This window comes from Poecilia mexicana, unplaced genomic scaffold (genome assembly GCF_051168715.1).
Source record: "Poecilia mexicana isolate PSO_F unplaced genomic scaffold, ASM5116871v1 scaffold_15, whole genome shotgun sequence".
NCBI classification, from domain to species: domain Eukaryota; kingdom Metazoa; phylum Chordata; class Actinopteri; order Cyprinodontiformes; family Poeciliidae; genus Poecilia; species Poecilia mexicana.
The window spans coordinates 16,301,882-16,321,461 of NW_028263384.1; positions in this window are offsets into that span (position 1 = coordinate 16,301,882).

Sequence of the window (19,580 nt, forward strand, 5' to 3'; positions counted from 1 at the left end):
GTTGGCCCTCGTTCTGCACCATAGCTCAATGTTATTCCCTTTGTTCTTCTTTTGACCAGTCATCAAATGTTTTGACTTTTGAGAATCAGACATAAAGATGTTTAAAAAGACTCCTTTATTAACCTAGAAAACAAACCCCCCTTTTTGATCACAGAATCACATATTTAATCAGATTAGAAAAACAATGTGTTTTTCTAATCTTATAAATGAACTATAAGATTAAAAAAAAAAAAAACCTCTGGAAAACCGAGTGCAAGGCAAACTGCAGAATCTCTCCAGGTGATTGTGAGAACAAAATGCATCATCACAGTTGCCTGCAGAGATTACCCAGTTAGCCTTTAGCTTCCTTGCTCGGGCCCTGTCTGTCGTATAAAAGCCGTTTTGCACTTGGGGGCGTCATACATTCAGCGAGTCAATCGACAGCAGATGTCTTACAACAATCAACATAAAGACAACCCTGACCCTGCTCCCCACTGTTCCCTGAAAGGTCTTACGTTACCATGGAGATTAGGCCACGGCACGTGCCTCGCATTGTCGGACCTTGTCCTCCAGGGTCAACCCCGCACGCCCAGCCAGAGGTCAGATGTCACCCAGGCATCCCGCGCAGGTCACCCACTGACCAGCTTTCAGCCTCTGACCTTACCGAACACTGGAATAAATTGAGAGATTGAGAAGGAGACCAAATGGTTATTGTTATACTTATTAATTAGTCAACAATTAAGGAGCACATTTAAATAGTTACTGTGTTTCAGCCTCGCTGTGTTTAGATTTTGCAGTGGAGTTGTGTGTTGAAAAATTATTCCGCACGTTACTGTATGTCTCCCTCTTGTGGTGAAGTTTAAGCTTTCACGATTAACCATTTCAACTGAACGTCATGAAGTTTAGGGGACATAAAATTAAAAGTATAATACATAACCAGATCAATACAGGAACAACAATAAAAAAACTAATTAGTTGAAGATGAATTATTTACTAACTTTCTGACCATTTCTAGAACTAATTTATTCTACTAGTTGTTTTATAGCTGGAAGACAAATAATACAACTCTGGCTTAAGTTTTTGTATAATTGCCCAAAAACCAATCAACTTTTTTTTTCTTTTTTTTTTTTCCATGTTTTAACCACCATGTTTCTATATTCTTTAGGAAGTCCCTGCCTAAAAGGTGCATCCTCTGCCACTGAGCTGGAAGAATGTCGGGATATTCAGGTCATCGAGTTGCAAAAGTGTTGCTCGGGCATTGACAAAAGAAAAATCTTAAGTTTATTAAACGGAACAGGCTGACAGTCCACACTTTGTTAGGCAGTGAATGAGCAGAGTGGTTTTGACAGGCCTAACCTCTTAAGCTTCGGGTCCCACTGAGCCCGGCACAGCTAGAGCTAAATACCATCTGTCCCAACATCATGAGGGCCCCCCTGGCCCCGACACACACACCCCAACCTGTCCCCCAACAGTTTAGGATAAACGTCTTAGAATTGCTAACTAATAAAAAATAAATAAATTGATAAGTATCGTTGTGTTTTATTTAATTTTCAAATGGCTTAAGGTTGAAAAGCTGTGAAAAAGGCGGAACAGTGTTTTTTTCTTCCATGTTATTTGTGTTTGGTTTTTTTTACAGACAAATACAGCAAATATTGTCAGCAAAGCATCTGTGTTTATAGAAAGTAGCTAAAATTGCAATGGAATTTATAATTTGAAATTGCTGTTACCAACTTTTTTGCTGTAAGATGCTTCCTCTTCCTCTTCCTCTTCCTCTCTCTCTCTCTATGCACCTGCAGCTCTGCTCAAAAGCGTTCACTGGCTCTGCTGTGGGGTTCAGTCTGAATAAAAGGAGCTCAACAGCCTGAGTATTCAGAAAGGAGACGGTCCAGGGGAAAAAAAAAAAAAAACTGATCTGAATGGATAGTGATATCCCAGGAATGGAGGCTCCTCCTGTTTTCTGCCATGATCACTACAAGTAAGACTATACAAAGCAATTTCTGCCTTTTAAGTGTGGATCCAAATCTCTGCATCTGTCAATTCTGAGTTAGTGTTTTAAGATTTACTGGTTACCACAAAGAATATTGACCAACAAACTACAAGTAAATAAGTAACTAACTACTGTATATACATGGTATTTTTTCACCGACTGGACGTCGTTTACAGTAAAGAAGAGCAAACGCCCCTCATGGCCTGTCGCCCTGTACCGTTTGCTTCAGCACTTCATTAGAGTCCTGGACATTCGCTGTACAAGCAATTGTCCTCTGCTAATGGAAAAAAAAAAAAAAACAGATGACGCATTGTATCAGTTGGAAGTAAATTTATCAAAGGAGGCTGATACAATAGACAGAGCAACTCAAATTATGAAACATGTCTGTAAGGAGGCTTCCTGCCGAGCCATATTGTACTGCTTGTTGATGGTCCAGTGACATGCGGTGACATCCAGACAGAAAATAACAGAGAAAATGTTGCTGTACGTTCACAGTGTGAGGTTGAAAAGGTGGGTCAGGCCGTAGGAGCTGTGTGAGAGTATGTGCATGGCTTTAACATATAAGAACGCATGCTGGGAAACACACACGAGGAGCAGACCTCTGAGAGCTGCTCTGTGGCTAAAAACAATTGGGATCTGCGTGAACCGATGTGACATGTGTATTAGCCCCTGCCTTTCCGTTGGGAACCCTTCTGTAGAGACAGAAGAAAGAAAGAAAAAACACGCAGGGGAAGAGGAGGGAAAGATGATGACGAGATGGAGGAAAAACAAAAATCTGGGGTGTAGAAACTTAATCTGCAGCAGTCTGAACTGAATCTGAAGGGAGTTTATGTCAAAATGAACAAAATTGTGGTGAGATTAAAAAAAAAAAAATAAATAAAATATGAGTATTCCAGAAGTGGAGAATGCATTAATTTCCTGGTATTTCTCCATCAGAAATACCAACTTCAGAATGTTAACAAGTAATTTCCACAGAAGATCTGGGAACTAATCGGAGAATCTCTTTTGTCAGGCATAATAAATCGAGATGCACTGCGCAAGCTTTATACAGGCCTATGCTAAGGTCCTTTTTAAGAGAAAAATATGTTGCAAGTTCCTTGACAAGAGTATAAGTTTTGAAGCCAAAAAACAAAAAACAAAAAAACTAAGGAATAACAAGCTTATAAAATTAATGCGTCAAAGCAGATGCACCTATCCTTTATTTCATTTGTATAAAGTAAGAGCATACAGCTTTGGTGTGCTCACAATATAATTTTTTCAGTTTATGATGGTCACAAATCAGAGTTGATCAAGGAAGAAAATGGTTGATTTTGATCCTTCCTCTATAGGTTGGGACATCCAAAATTAGTTAAACATTTTTATTTACGTTCTCTAAATTTAGAGGATTTGATGCTGCTTTATTGGTGCATCATTGAAAAAAAAAAAAAAAAAAACCTTATTGACTGGTCTGTAAGTTCTGCAGTGTACGGTGCAGCCACCTTTTCTTGCCAGTCACAGGATATGAGTCTGGCTGCCATTTAGCCCCTGCACTGCAGTCTCACATGGAACGACCCAAAGAGAAAAAAAAAACCAAAACAGCCTACTCACTGTCCACACCACATTTACATCTCATCTCAGTTATTGGATGCATAATTCCTCAATACATCTCTTCAATCTTATATTACCCTCTTGTATCCTTCAACACACACACACACAAAATTGATGACAATTATATGTTTATATGTCCCAGAGTATCAACCGCCGGAGCAATTTTCTGCCGTTTAAATGTGAATTTATGTGTCACGTAAATGAGCGGGGAGTATATTTAGGACCGTCTGAGGAGTGTCTCTGTCCCACTCAGCCTCTGTTTGTCACCTTTTCTTGCAAGACAGGAGCTGAACGGCCCTCAGTCTCCAGAGACGGTCCCAGGCTGTTTGGGGCCCTGAGCAAAGTCTGATTATGTGGTTTTCCAACTAGCATCAATCGCAAAGCTACATTTTACATCCCCTTTGTGTTTCACAGTTTACACATTGGACGTTTAACCTATGGTACAACTCATGATGCTTTTATAATAAAAGACAATCATTTACTGACCTGTCACCTACCACATAAGTGTTGTTCTTTGTGGAGAGCAAGTTGATTTTCATGATAGTTTTATTTTCTTTTGCTGGTTATCTGTACTTTCTAGAAAGGTGAAGTACAAAAGCACCTTCTTAAATGTCAATATATGAGCCATAATTTTAAGAATGCTAATTTAACACTTACTTTAGAGTTTCTAAAGTTACTTGGGTTCTTTTATGTTTGTTTTTCTAATAATTGTTCATTATCACACAAGTCAATGCATTTCAACATGGTTCATACTCACTGCTCAACCAGAAATGACTTACAGAGCGGGAGGTTGCTTAAGTTTTTATTGACTTAATTACTGCTTCCATTCATTTCTGCTAGGCTATTTTTGTTGTTGTTGTAATTTAGTTGTTTATTATTTTTATCTTGTGTGTGAAACAACTGCAATGGCTCCACCCCTGCAGCTTTTAGTTTGTTTTCTGAGGTGTTGAGAGTTAATGTGTTCATCAACAAAAATATTTAAAGTCTGACTACATCAATTTTTATTTAATATGGCAAATATCAAGTATCACAAGTATCACAAGTTTGATTTTGCACTATTACAGGTAGAGGCCTCATTCTACTTGATTTAGTGCAAGTAGAATGAGTAAGTAAGATTAACATTTGTAAATCGTACTTGTGTAGGATTTTTTTGTTTTTTGCTTTTACTTTTGATAATTTCTAGAAATCTTTATGACCCCCTATGGATAGGCCCTATGCTACTTAGGTTGCTCATTCTTTTGGCCGCCTCTGTCAATCTCCCTTTTTTCTTTAATACACTTTACAACAGCTGAAACATAAATGATAAATTTGTTGTTGTTTTTTTGTCCAGTGTTTCCTAAGGAATTTGCATATTCGGATCTGCTATGGTACTTTTCTATACTTAATATTAAGATTTCAGTGATACATTTCCTTAATGTTGTGAGGCGATAAAGTCTGAGTAATACTGAGCTATTCACGAAAAAAAAATAAAGTAAAATAATTGCTAAATTCATTGCAATGTTTTCTGTTTATCTCTTCCTCAAAAAAAAAATATGGGCAGAAAAAAAGTTTACAACTGGAGCTGAACAGGTCATCTGATGTGACCCACAGTTTGCAATATAAAGTGAAATGGATTCACTAATATTATTGCTTGATTAACAACAATGGATTGACATATGTTTTAATAGAACACGTTAAACAACTTTGATCCAGAAAGAACAGTGATGCAGAAACACTTTTGAGATGAAATTTCTCTACAAAAACTTTGACCTCGTTCAGCCGATCAAACCCTGACACTTATCAGAATCTCGCCATTATGCGCTGGCTGTGTCACCATATCAAGTTTATAAGCCAGTATGTTTATGAAGAGTGTGAAGGAGGATTTTTTTCTATTTCCTCTGCTGCCCGATTTCATGTCAAAGTATGAAATCGTTGACATAACACTCCAATTAGGTTCATGTTTCACAGGCAGTTATTGGCTGCTTCATTGTCCACATCACAACAAGCAGTGACCTTTACAAAGAGCATTTCTAACCAGGCCTCTGCATTAGTTCAATGAAAGCCTATCAGAAGACAAGCTTCATTTATTCATTCGAGACAAAAACTATATTTAAGCCAACACTTTTTCTGCTCTGTACAGATGGGAATGTGTTTTAAATATAGCCGACTCACGATATTAAAAAATGAATGGAAAGCTTCACAGCATGTTTTCTCCGACACACATGCATCGGCAGCCGTTATTTTTCACGAGATAAGGGTAACGTGAACCTTTCAGCTGGTCAAACTATATTCGATAAACAAGACCTTGACCAAATGACTGATTGCTTAATCTTAACACGACAAGCAGCCCACCAGCTGCTTATCATCTGTGCTCGTCCAAACTGTTCACCACTACTGCGAAAAGCATTCGTTTCAGCCCGAAATTATTTTAAAAATAGATCTAAAATTATTTTTATTCAACCAAGACGTTTGTTTTTGGGAGGGAATCAGAAGACTTTTCTCAAAAAAATAATAAAAATAAATAAATAAATAAATAAATAAATAAAAACAGCATTACTTTGGATATATAGTAATGCTATATATATATATATATAATAGCTTGTTGAAAACTATTTAGGACCTTCTTAATAATCAGTGGGGGGGAAAAATTATGATTTCCATTACAGTAACCAAACCCCTCATGGATAGTAAAAACTTTATCATGTTTTCACTAGTTTTGACTATCTATCTTTGGTGATGAGCTCCAAGTCTTTGGGGCTGGAAGACCTCATTGCCATCCCCCTCATCTTCAGCTCTGCTGCATAAATTCTGAGTGAGATTCAAGTCTGACTGGGAGACGGAAACATCAACGATATTTCCAGTCACTGGTTGGTAAAATTAAAATATTACTTTTAATGTACTTTAATCTGCCAGCGGCACAAATAATTTTAGGCTTAATACCCAAAATTCATATTTATGCTCATAAAAGAAAAAAAAAAACACAGCAGAAAACAGTACCACTCAACATGGAGTGGTAATTAAATCAACACAGCTTGTTTGGATTAATTAAAAATATTTATAATTTCTTGTATGATCAAAAGTCACAACACAAGTTTAAGGGATGAAACGTGTCTCCCCTAAACAAAGCAGGATGAGAATATTGATTAGAGAATATGTGAACTAAATAGATTGGTACATTTAAGTGAACATGGTGTTAAGCTGGCAGTAAAACTTTGGTAGGCTTACTCAGACAGTTTGCTTTCTACAATAAGAAGATATATTTCGTGGAAGGTCACCCTACAAATTTGAAATGATATATTTTATCAGTATTTATCAATGGAAATTACTACAGCTACAAGCTACCAATATTAGGCACAAGAAATGTTTCAAAGCAGACACTTTGACATTTATCATGTATGCATATCAATATACAAAAGTCTGTTTCCATGATTTGTGGTCAAAGTTTTCCACAGAAATCCTCCCCAAATAAACACAGTGTTGCAGGCAAAGTGCTGCCTAATCCCAGATCTGGGAGAAGACTTGAGGGACCAGCAAAAAAGAGCAAGGCAGCTTACATTAGTGATTGATGGTCTCTGTCTGTGCAATAGCTGACTGAGCAACATGTACACTTCTCCTACTCACACACTTAATGGCTCACCACGTTCTGTATAAGGTGCTTGTCCTCAAATACATGAACCTAAATCCATGGAGTGCTGTGCGCATGTTGAGGACCGAACAGATCAGGGCTAGAGTAGGCTAATTTGGCCGAGGGACGTACCATGCAGTCGCGGCATCTTGCTGTAGAGCGTGACCTGGAGTGCTTTGTTGAATCTCTCCCTTTGCATCCCCTTCTTTTTCAACCGTCCCCCTTATTCCATCACTGTTAAAAGATTCAATGAAGACAAAAAAGAAAAAAGGAAAAAAGACATTAAATGTACAGCAATACTTTGTTGACCACCGGCTTTGTTGACCTGCATAAACTATACTGTAGGAGCACTTTTCTGGCAGTCCTTGATCCTGTCACGTCCCTCGTCCGGTGCCAAGACGTGTCTGGTCTGGCCCTCGGCCAGGCTGGGCTGGACTGGGCTGATCGCCACCAAGGCCCCAGCAGCCTAGCAGGCTGGACAAGCTTAATGCTGACACATCGCTAACATCAACCAGGGAGGAGACCACTGGAAGATGCTGAAACATCAGCACGCCACCATTTCAGAAATGCAGGGGAAGATTAGATTTTGGTCACAATAAGGCTACGTTTGAGAAACCGTCCCAATTGTGCTTAACTGTCTTTTTAGCAGAATCTGATTTAGATATGATAATAATAATAATAAAAAAGACTGCAAGAAAAAAATTGGGAAATGCACAAAAAAGGCCACACCCCTTTACATAAGCCTGCGCTTATTCAAATCAAAGAGCTATAAGTGCTTTAGTAAGACAGACGACCAGCCAAAATAATGATATCCTTCTCAATGTGAGAGATCAGGTTAGCTTATTTAAACATTATTTTACTTACAAAGAGACAAGAGAACAAAACAGATTATAACAAGTTGGATCAGTTAAAAAATATGGTCATTTTTGAACTCGGTAAACAATTACTTGGTAGCTGGAGTTATATGTGCGTCACAGGCAACAAAGGCAAAACGTGCATACCCTGCATCACAACAAGGCTAAAAATGTGCATAGATTTACAGAAATGTGTAAGAAACCGTCGTTGCATACAGACCTTTTAAAAATACCCAAGTTGTTTTCTGCAACTTCTGTTGGTGCTTACCAAACAATGCAAATGAGCAAACGAGATTGGCAGAATGAAGCACGTTATCAATATGCACAGATATAACCAGGAGTGCTACTGATCGATGATTCGAACCTTCTCCCTACAGCCTTGTTTGTGACCTCTGACTTCTCGCCTCTCGAGGGGGTTAAACTTATTACCCTTTGACTCGTGTGACCTCTAGTTTGAAAGGAGCTAGATGGAAGGATGACCACAGCTCGGGTCCTATTGGTCACTCTCTGACCACTCTGCGGCCGGGGGGGGGGGGAGCTGACCATCCGAACCCTTGTGGGATGTGACCCTGGCCCCGCCACACGCTTTGTGGGTAATACCATTAATAGGTCAATACTAACCGCAAAAAATTAGATTTTGAAAACAAGTGAACAGAATGTTGATATCATGTTTTTGTTTTTTCTAAAAGGTGTGCAAACAGCGACACACTTTTTTTTTTTTAACAAAAAGAAGGATAATCTTTTAAAACTCCTTTAAATTCTGCTATATCATCATCTGGATCTAAATGTGTGCAAGGTAAAAAGCTGCAAAAAATGAGCAAAATTTTTATTTTTCAAGCTACTGGCTACAAATAAATCCCCAAAAAATTGCTTGTAACCTGTTCAAAATTGAGCTTTTTATTTTCACTAATCAAGACCTGAAGATTCAACTTAATTCAGAAAGTAAGTGTTTTAAAGAGGATAGTCTCAGTCATAATTTGAAATGAAAGTTGTATTTCACTGCCTCTCCATCCTGAGCAGAAACGGTTGTCCTGGGTGTCTGCCAGTACACCACGTTACATACGAGACATGTGCTCTCCCCTTACACACGCACAGGATTATGTACCAGTTCAGATTTTTCTCCAAAAAAACAAAACAAAACATACAAATTAAACATAAAAATAGAAGATGCTGCTGTGCATATATTAAATGTTTTTATTTCATTTACAAATTTGAATTTAAAAAATATCTACCTATCTATTTGGAATCCATCATTTCTGTAGAATAAATTTAAAAAAAAATCTTTCTACTAAGATGTGTTTCTTTATTGGATTTAAATTGATTGGGAGGTTTCAATCAAACATAATAGCAATGCATATAGATGGCATGCATAATGCGCTTTGTTTTCTCCACCCGTAAGAGTGCCAATAAAAATGAAACTCAAGGCTAAATAGTGCAACAAGCAGTCAAAGCCCTGACCTCTATAAAAATAATAAAAAAAGGTGTGTTAAAATGCAGCAGAAGGTAGTAAAATAAAAATATATATATATATATTACAGAGTTGTACCAACAGGAACCCACTCTGCTGAAGTTGTCAGACCTGCAGCTAACAGTAGAGCTTGTAAACAACTGTGTATGAACACACATTCAGGCTGCACATACACTACTGCACATGCAACCTCACGCAAGCGGGAAAAGCTTTACTATGAGAGGAGAAAAATCTACCATCAAAATAAAGAAGAGAAGAAACAAAAAGAAGCCAAATGTACAGCGTCCTCGTTCAGAATAAAATGTTTGTAGAAAGAAGCGGAAAGGAGCCAGTACCTTCTGGAGCATCCCTGCCTCAAGAGAAGGGTGGGACACCTGCAGAACCTCGCGTGGTCTACCCAGAGCTGCTCAGCGACTGCTGCCTCATGGAGCAGAGAGAGAGTGTGTGTGCCTGCGTGTGTGCATGTGTATGTGTGTGTGTGTGTGTGTGTGTGTGTGTGAGCCACAGGGAGAGGATGCGTGTGTGTGCGTGTGTGTGTGTCGCTGGCTGAGGGAGGGGATCCCTCCACCTCCCTCCTCCTCTTCCTCCTCCTCCTCGGGACTATGCCTCCTTAACTGGATGGACGGGTAGGTGGGGCCACTGCAATAAGCAAACACACACACACACACACACACACACATTTCTCTACGCTTGTTATGTCCTCGCTTCCCTCACTCTTTCCCGCTTCCACACTTCCATCTCTCCGTCTCTTCTCCAGACTTCCTCTCTCCCTCGGAGACATGCTCTTGCCCCTCTTGCCTCGTGCTTCTCCCTCAGTCTGTCTGCCGGACTCTCCTACTCTCCCTCTACCTTTTCATCCCTCGACCCCCCTCTAGCCCCCGTCCTCGTTCACTGGGTTATCGTAGTAACATGCTCTCAGTAATCTGGTGGGGAGATGGGGACATGTGCTGTTTTTTGGGGGGCGGGGGGCGGTGGGGGCTGGTGGTCCTGAAACTCCTGGTCCGGGTTTGTGTGCGTTGTGGTTTTTGATCACATGGCACAACAGCAGAGCTGTAAGACTAAGCTGGATGGTCAGAGAGCATGGTGTGATGGAGGGATGAGGGGTAAAAAGAGGAGGGGTGGTGGCACAGCCGACAGTAGCAGAAGCACGCCTCAGCACTGAGCCACTCACCCTCCTTCTCTTCATTTCATTCATTCATTCAACCACCAAACACATGTCCCATCTGATGCAGAGAGGAGCCATCCCTACATAAATCATTCTCCTATTCCACTGGCCACACATTATATTCAGAGTATTGATTTTTTTTCCCCTCTCTCTCTCTCTCTATCTCTCTCTTTCTCTTTCTCTCTCTCTCTCTCTCTCTCTCTCTCTCTCTCTCTCTCTCCCCCCACCCTGCTGCAGCACTGATTACAAGAAAACCCTGCACACTGATCAAAAACAGGAAGTGAACCACCATGGCAGACACTTTGCTTTGGTGCCAATGCTGAAATGCGGCACTCGCTGTGTAAAAACTTTAGGCAACGTGCACAATGAAAATATAAAAAAGCCGTAGGGGAAACATCAATTTGCAACAATGTTAATTGGTTTCTGAAAAAGCATGGAATCAACTCACCAAGTTTTACTTTGGCCACAGAAACAGTCCTGAACTGCTGTATTTAAATTAGACTGATGTTTTTGTTGTTGTTTTTTTTTAAATGAAGAGTGACCATCAAATGGGCAAAGCTGTGGTTTCCACGACAGCACAGCTGAGGACACTTTGAACCCTGACCCTGTACCTCTGCCTGGGCTGCGGAGCAGTGACCAAACCGAGCGTCCTTCAAAAACAGGGTCAGCAGGGGTCAAATGGTAATGACCTCTCTCTAACTACACAGCACTACCATATCAGTCTCCTCCAAACAGCATCTGAGGATTATTTATCCTAATCAGAGCAGAGCAGGTTTCAAGGTGCCCCTCCATCACCAGAAACAGAACCTCATGTTTCTGGTGGTGGTCCGCACCTCTTAAATTTCCCCACATTATTTATTTATTTATTTATTTATATTTTATACGAAAGGTCAACACACAGAATGGCATGACTGTAAGGTGAGAGAACAAAGGTACATAGTTTTTACTATTTTTGTCAACAAAACAAAAAAAGTGTGTTGTGCATTTGTGCACCAGTCAATTTGGAGTATGTAATTTGAACATAGATTAAACACTATGCAGCAACTGAGAACAGAGTAACATTTTTAAAAAATCTGCTCAGTGGACAAACATTTTGTGTCATTCGAGGTAGAGCGAAACAAATCAAGTCAGATGGATTCAGACATTTTCAGCTTGCTGTGTCTTGTACTCCAAGCAGAGGGAGAAGCTAAACTGAAAACTCTGTTCCCAAATTCAGTTTGGATTCCCATAAGAATCAATATTTAAATGTCATAAGAATGCAATGCATGATGGTCATTAATGTTTTTTTTTTTTGTTTTTTGTTTTTTTAAGCAAACAGCATAAAAAACGGTTTCAACCAAGCCAAGAGGAGCTTTATAAACTGGTTCCATCCGGGGGAGCAAACCTCTGCATATTCAAAGAGGGTCGCTTAGCTTAGCCGCAATGATGGGTGAGGCAACTGCAATCTGTAATAAAACTCAAAGTGCAGGGATGTTCCGCAGCAGTGTTCAAAGTGAGGCCTGAAGGCCATTTCTGTCCCCCGGAATATTTTTGTGTGGCCTTCAAGTCCAATTCAAGAATGGTACAGATTCAACTCACCAGCACAGGCAGTTCGTGTAGACAGGCATTTTAAAAATATATATATTTTACTAATTTGAAACCTTTCAATGAAGATGCAGGCAAATGGTAGGTATAACCCAAGCTGTTGATTTTTAATTAGCCATGTTTTTTTTGTTTTTTTTTTGCTTCCATATTGATTTTACAAACATTGAGCAACTTTTGGACACAACCTTTTACTAAGCTCAGCTAAACGAGGCAAGCATTTTCAAAGAGTGACTCATATCCAGTTCTTGTTGCTCAGAACACACTGAAATGTCTAGATCCAGAAAAAAATAAAGTTGAATGTTTGACCACTCGTAGCCACCCATCCTCCCTCATACTGCTGACATATATTTGTACCCAGTTAGTGGATTGTAGTTGATGTTAGCTATGTTAGTGAGGAGGAATCAACCTTGCAAACTACCGATATTCAGATGACCAATCTTCTGACTGAGTCACAGTGTTTCAGGGTGATGTCCAGCGTTAGTTTTCCTTCACAGAGTCTTGTGTTAATAAACCAAAAAGGTTCATTTTTGTCTCATCTAAGCAGTTCACGAATGCTCCTACTGTGTCCCCTGCAGGGTTTGAGGAAAACTACTAACAGGACATCTTATGGCTTTCTTTCAACAGCCATCTTGTTTTTTAAAACCTTAGTTCAACTGGCCTGCACGGGGAGTTCACCTTGGGTTTCAAAAAAATATGTCTGGGAGAATGGGCTTTGATTAGCCGTTCAACCTTAGTTCAAATAGCAGCACACATTAGCAGCTGGAGTTACATATTTTAACTGAAAATGTTTTGTGAGACACAAGCAACTTTCTGTGCATTTCCATCATGCATAGGGTTCCTGTGATGAGTCAGCAAAACATTTAAAGGGTTTGGCGAAAGGCTCAAAGTAGGAAATGTGAACATTCGCTGGCCGGACCACAACGAGTTGCAAGACAACATCAAGGAATGGAGTTGAAAAGTGTCTCAAGCAACAGTGGAGTTGGTGTTTTGGGAAGGATGACACTGTCTTGAGGAGGAGAAACTGGGTTGGAAGAGATTGGGTGGTGGAGGGGGGAAGACAGATGAAGGGGTGGAGGGACTGATCAGAGGGGTGCCAGACACAAAGAGGCCACGCTATGGCCAGTGGCACGCGATGGGCAGATTAACCAGCGTTTCCTCCCCTAACCGAAGCATTAGGACACCTGACTGATTCCCTCCAATGGCAGCCAGCCAAGGATTCGTGGGAGGGTGGGAGGGAAGACACGCTGGGGCTCGCCTTTCAGCACTCAGGCTCTGCAACAACACAAAGAAGGGTGGGGTGATATTCGCGGGGAGGAAAAAAAAAAAAAAAAAAAAAAAACAGGGGGAGATAGGGCTGGTGGTGGCTTGGAGTTGGGTGGATGGGGGGGCTACAAGCCTTACCCCTCACCATCTGCTGCCCGGGCTAAGTGAGGACAGGGGCAGGGCCCGAGCGTGGAGCAGGGTGGAGTATGAGAGCGTGTGCACAGAAAACACACGTGTATCCGCGTGCACGCACCTGTTAGTATGTCAGTGGGTGGGTGGGTGAGTGGAACAGCAGATGGACAGGGCAAACTCCTGGCACTGCAGCGTCCATGTTGGCCATCCCGCGTCATCCAGCATCCCACACATTTCCCCCCCCCAGCCCCCAAACATTCTTAACCCCTGCTTGCAAAAACACAGTGTGAGACAATTCTTTATGTTTTGCTCAGCTTGATTAAGACATCTACAATTAGAGACATTTCAAGACGGGTGTGTGAAGCGTTTAACTGGGGGGGGGGCAGCTCTTTGCGATCAAAGCCAAACAGGCGCAGCCGCCCCTTTTGCCTCCACGCCACTTTGTTGTTCATGTTCACTTAAAATTTGCAGGTGAAATTTTAGGCTCTTATTAATGGCAGGCAAACGACTGGTGGCCTAAATTACACATGCTGACGCATCCTTCTTTACCGAATTCTCGTGTTTTGCTCAGTTCTGTCTGTTCTCCTCCATCGGGGAGCAGTTCATGCTGCCCCTTTTTAAAAATAAAGGGGGTCAGAGCAACAGACAGTTCAGTCTCGCTTAACAGTAATCTGAAAATGCCTGTAATCCTCCATACAGAGCCCTTCTGGAGAGCGTGGTTGTAGCATTGAGAGGTCTCAGTTTAGCAGCCATGTGTCTGACCAGGCTTGACACGCAAGCAGAGCTTTACAGCTGCCAGGACACACACTGGGACACTGGGACATGAGGCACAGTAAAGCTTCCTCTGTCACTCCCAGCAATTAATATATACCTTTTTTTTGTTACAGTGCAGAGAGAGTCCAGAGCTTATATATACCTCAGTAAAATAAATACGGAAAATTTGTTAGAATAAGTTTTGACTTATTCTAACAAAACTTTGGGGGAAAATTTGATAGATATTCCTCAATACCAATTTTACTTAAACATCAACGAAAATACAACAGGGAGCAAAAACAAAGTTATTCCCTTAAATTATATTCATGGTCAGAAAATGCAGCACGATGGCAAGTCTTTTTTGTGTGAAAGATGACATTATTGGTGTCAGTTGTTATTGTTGTCTACAGATTTGAATAATGTTTCTGTGTTCTAATAAAAAAAAAACACACACACTTTAATCTCACTTTTTGCCAACAGGTATCAGTTTTGTAGGAACAGACGGTACAAAAAGCATTTTTTTTTTAAATTCACAGGCAATAGCAGAACATGCTATCCAATGACCACAACAAACTAGCTGACAATTACAGCGGATCTCAAAGTTTACACGCCCCCGTTGATGTCAAACTGTTGCAACGCACTAAAGTCAGATCACGATGAATCATTTCAATTTTCTTCTGCATGTAAGGTGACATTACTGTATTATTTTAAATTCAACTGAAAAACAAACTAATGCAGTGGTTTGAATACATCTTAAAAATCAAAAAAAGCTGCAGTAGCCTGGTTGCGTAAGTGCACACAACCTTGTCATATGCATCTTTGTATCCAATGAGTACGAGCTTAATTGCCGTCAATTAGACTGAATCTGATGAAGCAGATTTCGCTGGCATTTATTCATTTGCATCCTTCTGCCAGAGTTTGCTGGATATTCATCCAAAACAGAATAACAAAAGCAGCACAGACAACTTTTCAGAGAGGCTCCCAGAAGCCTGACAGGAACATTATCAGCTGTAATGATTGTGTGTTTCACATGTGACAATAATCTTATGGTCTCCATTTGTGTTGGCTAAGAATTGAGATACCATAAGACACATTTGCTTCCAAAGAAAGCATCCAGGCCAGTCAAAAGCCAAGAAAGTGTTATTGGCTGATGATACAGTTTGAAAAGATGTGCTTGGTATAAAAACAACATTGTGCATCAAAATATTACAGCTATGTGGTGGTACTAAATGGAAATGCTCATATATTAAATTATATGAGCATCATAAAAGTCAGTTTTGACCCCAAACTTTCACTTGTGAGCTTCAATTTTTCAGTGTTTCTGACTCCAAGCCTACATCCAAATCATCAATAAACTGGCTGCTCAGAAAGGAAATAAAAAGCTAGAGAAGTCCAATCTGAAATCAGTGGGTTCACCTGAGGAGATCTGTGAACAAGATGTCCTCACATTTTGACAGAATAGGAGAGCTTTTACAAGGCAGAGTGGGTTCGCATTGTCCAGTTAGGATGCAGCGTGTAAAAAGATTTTTACTCGCTCCAATACTGATCTAAAGACGTCACAATCAGTAAACATCAGATTCAACTTGTATTTTGTTGAATTATTCATATTTTTCTGACTGGTTTTATTTCAAGTTTCTTCCTTTTTCTTCTTTTATTTTGTTGCTTAGTTCAGCTTTTTACGACCCATGTATGGACATACTGAAAAAAATAAAATGAACACGTGACTAATAGACACTTTATATCAAATCCACAAATAACTATTAACGCAACTAACAAACAGTTCCTGACTAATTAACTATTTATTAGTTAGTTAGTTAGTTAGTTAGTTAGTTAGTTAGTTAGTTAGTTAGTTAGTTAGTTAGTTAGTTAGTTAGTTAGTTAGTTAGGAGCTGACTAACAATGCATTTAATGATTTGATATGAATATCATATCATGACATGTAAATAACGATATGATTTGCATATCAACCAGAATCATATTATGTTTTGCATGATATGATTTTGCTTTAAACACACAATATTTGGCATCGCTCATTGTTTTTAAACCATTTTAAGAATGAATTTATAATTCTTCAAATAGTATATTCTAAGCCAACATCTGATAGGCACAGCATGTCAGTAATGGTTCTGTGGGTTTTTAAAACAAATATCAATTAGAAGATAGTTCTTCTAAACACTAGAGTAGCCAATGTCTCAAAAAAGGTGCAACTGTATAGTTTATATACCAATAATAACTAAAAAGGTCTACAAACATGTTCTTTTAAAAGGACTGAACATATATATATATATATATATATATATATATATATATATATTTTTTTTTTTTTTTTTTTTTTTTTTTTTCACTTACTGTAAACCTTCATAAGCGTCCTTTTACTCAGCTGTATGAGGAATCCACCTACATATAAAGTCTGGGGCTACTTAAATTCAGATTTGAAATTTAGTTTTATTGCCTAGTTTTTATCTGTTTGCCTAAATGATAAACTGACGGCGCCATAGTACTTTACATCCTTTGTCAGTAATATCTCCAGTTTCAGGTGTTTCATTTAGTTTGTAGTCCATTTTATCTTCATTCAGAGTAGACTTAGCAATCAATCACAAACTAATACTTAGCTGTATGTAAGATGACCTGTGGGAGGTAAAAGGTTAACAGCTTAAAATCAATTACACTTCAAGATCTACAACGATGGTGTGTTTTCATGCTCTCTCTCCATGTGTTTTTACACAGAAAATAGTTCCATTATTAACCCTGTAAAGGTGTTTTGTTATTGTATACTTGCAAACGTATTGTGAGCAGCAAACAGAATAAAAGTTGTCATCATTGAGATCAGGAAGTACCTGAAGAAATAATCTTTTTCTTTAAGATCGTTGTTGAGTTTATCGGAAATGTATTACTAGAAAAAAATAATTAAAAGCACAGTTTTGTTACCACCAATTTTCAAAAATATTTTGTGAGATTAGCCCAGAACTATTAGCTTTCCTCTAACTCTTCTAAAAAATAAAATAAAATAAAAAGTCTCAGGCTTGGCCACCAATTACATTTAAAATATTAAAACATAGCTCTTTTTAAAATGTATGATTTTGCAACAATTGCAGAAGGAATTATTTTCAAAATATATCAATTCTTCATCAAACATGCAGTGTCCTCTACGTTTATACATCCCTGGTAAAGAAGAAGCCATAAAATAAATTAGTCTTTTATTGCAATACCATGATATCAAACTGCACATTGTTGTTTTTTTGTTTTGTTTTGTTTTGTTTTGTTTTTTTGTTGTTGTTTTTTTGTACCAGTGGTTTAAATAAGAACTACATACAAATGCACAGAATAGTATAGGTTTCTGAAAGCGCTTATTTTTTTAGTTTAGCGCTTATTTTTTTAATTGAAGCAAAATGTGTTAAGGATGAAATAAACGAAAACATTTTTTTTTCTGTAAGTCTAACATCTATAACTTTGTAAAATTACATGAAGTTTAAAAAAAGTAAAATGGTAGTAACTGTGTATTGATTAAAATAGACCCGCCAACAGCCGAGCAGCTACTCATCCATTATGTAACCGTGTTCTAACACACATCCTGTTGGTGTGAAAAAGAGACTTTACTCATTTTTTGGAAGTGTCAGAATAATTTTCTTGCATCCACCAAACAAAGCAACTGAGATCTAATGACTGCGATCTAAGCTCAATTGAACAGTTGAATTAAACTGAAGTCCTTTTAAAAGTAGAACTTACAGCTGTGTTCAGCAGGAAATTAAAGAATATTTCCAAACCCTCGAAGCTTTGGAAACAGCTGTGCAGCCTTTAGAAAACCACTCAGTACTGAGACTAAAAGAGCTCCAGTTTGCAGGGGAGCACAAAGGACCAAAAGCGTTGGGAGCGTCTGATTTGGAGCTAGAAAAAAAAAAAAAAAGGTAATGCTGTCGCATGAGTCAAGATTTAACTTCTTCCACACTGATTAGAGAATCATATTAGAGAAAGGGAAATAAACGAAGCGATGTTTGGCATAATCACACATAAAGGTGGCTCAACAAAATAAAGAACTTCTTTCAGACACAAAGTGGGTTTTCATTCAGTATTAGGATGTCACCTATATGGTGGCCAGGAGTGCCAATTTAGAAAGAGATTCCACTTTTTTATCTTTCTGGGAGGAGGCGTTGGAAGACAAATAATATATTTACTCGTTTGAGCAAGTCCTGATTTAATCAAAACAGCAAATTCTTGAATATGTACTGATCAAAAACAGAACATAAAGGATGTAGAATACACATGATACACCCAGAGAAACAATCCAACCTTTAACTTCAGTATATTTATTCAGTGGGGGTATAAAAAAAAATCCCAGCTGAGAAATGATGTACAGCAATTATTGGCAACCTAGCAATGCATGAAAACTAAAAATAGCAAGCATTTTTCTTTAATTACACGTCAGAGAAGAATCAGTGTCAAATAGCTCTTTATTTGTAATCCTTTAATTCTTGCTTCTACGAGATCTAAATATGACTCAAGCCAGTTTCTCTTGCCCAGTCTTCAAAATGCAAAGGATAAAAAAATAAAATAAAACAACACATCATTCAAGTCAGGCAGATGTGGTGATCTACTAAAGTCAGAAAATAGTTTCTTGACTTACAGTTGATAAAATTTTATATAACAGAAGTGACATGGCTGATCATGGAAATATATCTTTATGTCCCAGAACTGAGCAAAGGCTTTATGAGGCCCTGAGCAGAATTTCAATTGGGAACAACAAGCCAATCACAATTACTATAGACTCTGAATCGGGCAGAATTGGTGACATTTATTTTATTTACATGGAGCCATGAGAAAACCAGTTCAGTAGCTGTGCGAATAAAGCATGCCCTCATCTCACACAGAACTAATCAAAGTTAACATTATTTAAAAAAAATGATGTTAAAATAATTCTCAAGGTTTTTCACAGTAGGTATGTCCCATGAAGTCATATTTTCTAGGGCTATCGGCTCCAAGTAGGAATCTTTGCCCAAACTTCATGCTGGTTTTCATATGTGCAAGACTTCAATCATATAAACTTAAGTCTGCTATTCACCGGTTGAGGTTCTCGTGACGATTTAACTAGAAGAAAAATACACTTTCGCAGCATTCGCACAAAATTACTAAGTAGAATTTGCGAAACACGGTCAAGTTACTTTTATTCAAAAAAAGAGTAGCGACTATTCACACTGCTGCTGCTAACA